This window comes from Cavia porcellus, unplaced genomic scaffold (assembly GCF_034190915.1).
Source record: "Cavia porcellus strain 051 isolate PalLab524CR breed Dunkin Hartley unplaced genomic scaffold, mCavPor4.1 scaffold_40, whole genome shotgun sequence".
NCBI lineage: Eukaryota > Metazoa > Chordata > Mammalia > Rodentia > Caviidae > Cavia > Cavia porcellus.
In genome coordinates, this window is record NW_026947523.1 from 5,423,230 (window position 1) to 5,429,726 (window position 6,497).

Consider the following 6,497-nt stretch of genomic DNA (forward strand, 5'->3'; position numbering starts at 1 on the left):
TTGGATTGGTGGACCAATCACCTCCAACACTTTCAGCCCGTGTCCTCATAAGCTCAGCAGTGAAGTAAGTTTTGCTATCTATATCTATACATTCTTGAACAGAGTCAGAGCAGGAGGAATGCATTTCTGAATGCTAAGAACAATTCTGAGGGCATGGCCCTGGCTGGCTGCCTTTGTTAGGTATCATGCAGGGCTTTAACATACACATCAAACCCCCTGTCATTTGTGTGGGAAGGATCTCGATCCTTGTTTTCTACTCTATGTATAATTCCTCACCCCAGATGGTGTCTTTACCTTTAGTAATATAGCCCCCTCCGCAATCACAGGGGCTCCCATACAAAGATCTTAACAATTGTTCTTTGCTTACAGGGGGACCAAAGCTGCCCTGCAAGGTCGGCATCAATGTTATTAAAATCAAAGCAAGCAAGCTAAAACAGTTCATGCCTGGCGTAATCTAACTATGCTTTAGTCAATTTTAACTTTAAGGGGTTACCCGTCTGCTGTACAGTCCATTGAGAACACTCCTCGCTGTCTGTTGGGTCCAGTGGTTTGACGTGGGTATGTATGGTGAATCCACGCAGTCTCTCATGCTACCTTGACGGTGGTGAGAGTGCTGAGCACCACGGTGAAGGTCCTTCCCAGCGGGGTTCGAGGGAGTCACAGTGGTGACATCGTACCAAGACTGGAGTCCCCGGCTCGATCGGCGCTTTGAGGGGCGTCTCTGAAGGCAGATCCGGGTGTTTTTGTCTAAACAGCTGGTGGATTGAAGTCAACACGGTTGGAGAGTCTGCAGGGACTTAATGAGATCTTGATTAGTTATTTCAGCTAGTTTATCTTCTGACAATCTTGGAACCAATGGTGGGGGCCTCCCAAACATAGCTTCAAAGGGGGAAATTCCAGAAACATATGGGGTACATCTAGCTCTTAACAGTGCAAAGGGAAGAAGGCTCACCCAATTATTGCCAGTTTCTAAAGACAGCTTAGCTAAAGTGTCCTTGAGAGTTTGGTTCATACCTTCTACTTGCCCTGAGCTTTGTGGCTGATAGGCACAGTGGAGTTTCCAATTAATGTTCAATGCCTGGCTAACTTTTGGGTGACTTGGGCTATGAAAGCCGTGCCATTATCGGACCCTATTGATAGTGGGAGGCCAAATCGAGGTATGATCTCATGCAATAGACTTTTAACTACCACCAAGGCTGACTCGGACTTAGTAGGGAAAGCCTCTACCTAGCCAGTGAAGGTATCTACTAATACCAAGAGACAGCGGTGCCCCTGTAAACCAGTCTTTACCATGTCTGTGAAGTCTACTTCCCAATGTTCTCCTGGAACAATTCCTTGATGTCGGGTGGTCTCCAGCGTAGAGCTCTTGGCTGAGTTGACTAACAAGCACTGTGGACATCTGGAGCTCAAAGAGGCAGTCAGTTTGGAGAGTTTTGGAATAAAAAACCGAGTTCTGAACAATTCCGCAAGTTTAGTTCCCCCTAAATGGTTAGTCTGGTGAGCCTGGTGTAACAGCTCCCGCCCTAGTGCCTCCAGTAACAGTACTTGTTTATCAGGTAACTGGTACCAGCCCCCTGGGGTGGGGACTTCACTCCAAGTTGAGATGCTAACTGTAGGTCTTTCTTTGTGTAGACTGATTCTGACCAGGTTGGAGGGACTAGCATCAGAGCAGTTACTTTCTTGGTTGGCCCCTCTGATGTGGTTGCTATTTTTCAAGTGGCTTGATCTGCCAAACTGTTTCCTAAGGTGACAGTGTCATCTCCTGTCTGGTGAGCCTTGCAATGAATAATAGCAACTCGTTGAGGCAGCCAGACAGCTGCCAGCAAGTCTAGAATCTGTGGAGCATTTTTAATCTTAGTCCCAGCCGAGGTTAAGAGACCTCGCTCCTAGCCTGATAGATGGCTCCATGTACATGTATAGTAGCAAAAACATATCTACAGTCAGTATAGATGTTTACCCTCTTTTCTGTGGCTAGTTTTAGCACCTCAGTCAAAGCAATGAGTTCTGCCTTTTGGGCAGAGGTGTCAGCCTCTAACTGCTCAACCCAGAATACCTCCTTTTCAGTGGTCACTGCTGCCCCGGCCACTCATTTGCCGTTCTGGATGAAGCTGCTTCCATCGGTGAAATAGTTGTCGGCATTTCCCAAAGGCTGGTCAGTAAGATCAGCCCGTAGGTTCTGCTGCAGTTCAAGGATGTCAGCACACTCATGGAGAGGTGTCCTTTGTTCCTCCAGGTCGTCATCAGGCATAAGGGTGGCTGGGTTTAAAGCTGAAGAAGTCTTGAAAACTACCTACTCTGGGTCTAGAAGCAGGGCCTGATAGTGTAAAATTCTAGCATTCGAGAGCCTTTTTTTGGGAGGTGTTTTGATAAGAGTCTCTAAACTATGGGAGATCACTACAGAAATCTTCTGTCCATAAGTAAGTTTTTAGCCTCTCTAAGTAACATTGCCACGGCAGCTAGGATTCTCAGGCAGGGGGGCCATCCTCCTGTCACTGGATCAAGTCTTTTGGAGAGGTAGGCTACAGGCCTCTTCCAAGGGCCAATGTTTCTTCCTGGGCTAGGACTCCTTTGGCAATGCCCTTGAGTTTATCTATGAACAAGGTGAACGGCTTGGTAATGTCGGAGTCCCAGGGCTGGAACCTCTGTGAGGCCCGCTTGAGCTGCTGGAAGGCCCGTTCACATTTATCAGTCCAGTTCAGTGAGTTTTGAGTTTCTCCCTTACGGGAGTCATATAGAAGCGAGCTTTTCAGTAAATTTTGGCCTACAGTATCCAATCACCCTCACAAACTCTCATCTGTTTTTTTAAAAATTCTCTCTCATAGAGCAATTCTAACACCTTGGTTATCTTTTTTTTTTTTTTTTTTTTCTTTTTCCTTTTTATCGGTACCGGGGATTGAACTCACGACTGCCTGCTTGCAAGGCAGGCGCTTATGCCGCTGAGCTAAATCCCCAGCCCCACCTTGGTTATCTTTTTGTTAGTAGCTTCTTGTAAATTCTCTCAGTTCTCAAAGACCTTTTGTGCTATCTCTACTGGCTGAGGGGCATTTTCTCAAATCTCTCAAACCTTCGCAATTTTTGTCTAACATGTGGGGCCGACTGAGTTGCAAAGAGAACAATTGGCAATACTTGGGAAACCTCCTTACCTCTGGATGTCCAATCGGGGTGGGACAAAAGGAAAACATGATTCTAGCATTCCAGACCAGAGAGCAGGCTTCATCTGGATGGCACACCGCTTTTTGTCTAAAGGGTACCACGTGGCAGGCCATCATTTTATTGAAATTACATACTTAATAAAAAAGGGCTTTTTCATAGGTAACAAAATTGTGCCGCATAATCTCCCAGATGTTCACAGCACATGCAAGAACTTGTATCTTATCTCTATAATCACCTATAATCTCATTTTAATGGAAACATTTTGCAGCAAAGGTTTACCAATCTTATGAATACTTCTACCAAAACTGATCTAATACTGTCAAATTCTGAACACATTTACTTCTTGTCAAACCTGTTATTTGCAGTACTATAAACCAAGACAAATGAAATTCACATCCTCTTGAGCTTTCTACAACTTACAATATACCCCCAAGTTGAGCTTTTAGCTTCTTCCACATTCTGGCACAGCCAGACATTTTTACTTGAAGACAAAACCACTTTCTTTGTCCCTCTTTTTCTTATTATTACCAGTCAATTACCTTTCCTCTCACTTCTCAGACAACATTAAAACTCAACAAAACACTTGAAGTCACCTTTTAATAGTCTAAAACATATTTAATTATTTTATGTCTTTTTACTACATTAAAATGCTGTATTTAAAAAAAAAACTGTAACCTTTTAACTGGCTCAAATGTAGTATGACCTGGTTTTTACTTGGTAAAGTTGATATGATCCTTAAAAACCATAAATATACATACATGTGCACATATGTTTACATTTTAACCAGAAAGAAAATACTCTTTTTTTAAAAAGCATGCAGAGGTTGCAAGTAATCAATTGAGGACTAAAACATTAAACAAGGCGCCACAACATAAAAGACACAAACAAAGGTTGCTTCGTGCAGTTTGGTAAGCTAAAGGAAATAATATTTTTATTATGAACCTTGAGTCTAATAAGCCATATGGATCCTGCAACAGAAATGGGCAATGAGCCCCTAAGTTAGTAACAAATTCTAACAGGCAGACAATTCTAAAGTACAAAAACACTGAACATAAATATCTAAATCCCTTTGTCCGTTTTGGGCTGGTAGAAGGGGTTCCTAGGAGAGAATGTTCTGCTAGATTTGGGGTAACCAAAAGGAGAATAATTAGAAGAAATGGACACACAGACAGACATACAAGACAAGACAAGCTGCAGCAAAATGGCCTTTGCTCTAAAATTGGTCAAATTTTGGGATCTGGAGGAATTAACAAATTAACCAACGGAGCAGTTCCCCACCCGGGCAGAGTCACAAATGGCTGAAGTTCGTCCTGAAAACTATACAAACAGACAAGATTTGCCCCAAAAAAACAATTGACTCTGTCCTCGGGACATCCCAAATTGAGGGCATCCCCTCCCCAAGAGAACAAACTGACTGCAGCCCAAAGAAACTCTCCAGAGAACTTACTTTCAAATGTTCAGATGAGTCTGGGGTCTTGCTCCCATCCCGGGAGAGTCCCCAAATGTGATAGCTCAGACCCCGGAATAAAATCCAAGGAAGCAAGAAATTAAAATTTGGGGAGCAAAGGCTTTATTTTAGGCCAGGCCTGGCGACGCAATCCCCGGGAGCCAATTTGGAGACTGCGCACCTCACAGCTGGGGAATTAGGCTTTTAAAGCTGAAAATCACAGGAATGTTATAATCGCTGACACCATTAGGTAGCATCTGAGCTTTACAGAACTTTACAGTAATTTCCTTGAAGTTAAGCATTTCTTAAAGAACAGCACATTTTATTACAGATAGCCGGATGAGGGGTAGGGGAGGGGGTTACAGGAAACTGATACCTAAGGCTTTTACAGCTTTCTCAGGAATTGAAACTTAACCTAGAAAGATAGGAAGGGAAAGTGGGGCTGAGCGGCACATACAGAACAGAAATGAGGCGCAATGGTTAGAACTAGGCTATAACAGTCTTCAGGCAGAACTGGGAAAAACTAAACACGAAAGAGCTGGAGAGGAAAGGGTTGGAGGAAGACGTCCCTGGTGGAAAGCCTCTGCTCAGCCTCAGGCCACCTTCACGGTTAGAAGAAGGGGGATGATGACCCTGTTTAAGGACTGTGCAAAAGCTTGGGGTGAGCAAAAGAGAGGCAACAGATTTGCAAACCATACGCTGAGATCTGAATTTCACAGAAAGTTGATGGAAACTACATTAAGCAGTACAGTTTTATGTTGCAAAATGTTGGGGGTTGGTCTGGTTGTTTTTTCTTGCCACCGTCTAAATAGCGTATAGGCTTCCCCAATTCTAAGCTACACAATATCTTGGCCTTTGACGATGCTTTACGCAATGATGATGTGGGAACGGGTTTACCAGTTCCAGTCCCTGAATGTTTCCTGTCATGCTTTGTTTTTAATATTGGAAAAGGAAGTGGCTTGCAGTAAATATTTGTAATCTAAAAAAAATAAAATAAAAGGGATGTCCTAGGCACTGTTGGGCAGTGCTGGGTCCCCCAAAGACAAGTGCACCCCACTTAGTGCCCTGTTCTGATTTGGGCCAGGGCCTTTGCTTGGGGCGCCCCGTCCAGAGCCCCATGCTGGGGCCTCTCTGTCATCCTGCCCTTTATTTTTCTGTTGTCACACGTGTGTAACACGTCCATTCAGGATAACAATGTCCATTCTGGGAACTTGGAACAAATCTCTGTCCCCACACTCAGCCTCCTCTGTCCTGGGAGCCGAGGAGGGACGTCCCCCACATCGGGTGAAATCTCTGAGCTGTTCCCAGGCCAGGCCCTGACTGTGACCTTTGAGCGTTCTCACCCTCCTAGGACAAGGGGTTTCCTGAGGCTCCCATCTGTGACCCGAAATGGGATGGAATATTCTGGAAGGTTCAGAGCAGCCACTTCCTTCCCCACTGCTACCAGGAAGAGCCACGTCCTTCCCTGGGGACCCAGGCCTCCACCAGCCCCAGGGACACACTCGGCCAGGTCTCCGCGTCCTAACCCGAGTGTGCCCCTCTGTACCCGCTCCCCCAAGCTCCAGCCCTCCCTGCCTCATCCTACCTGGCACCGTTCTGTGGCCCTGTGACACCCGGGCAGGGGCGGGTAATTCCGGCCGTTGTCACAGCCCCCTCCTGGGGTGTGTGTAGCCCAGGCTGGCCTGGAACTGGCTGCCATCCTCCTGCCTCAGCCTTAGCACACCTCACAGGTGTGTGCCACGCTGGGACTCAGGACTGGGTGGCAGGAATGAGGACCACAGAGGGCAGAGAGGCCAGGACAGGGGGCCTAGCAGTGACCACAGAAAGGGGCCGGTCTTACTCTCCACCCCAGAAAGAAAGAAAAATAGGACCTTGTGACCCTGGCAGGGGACGGGCC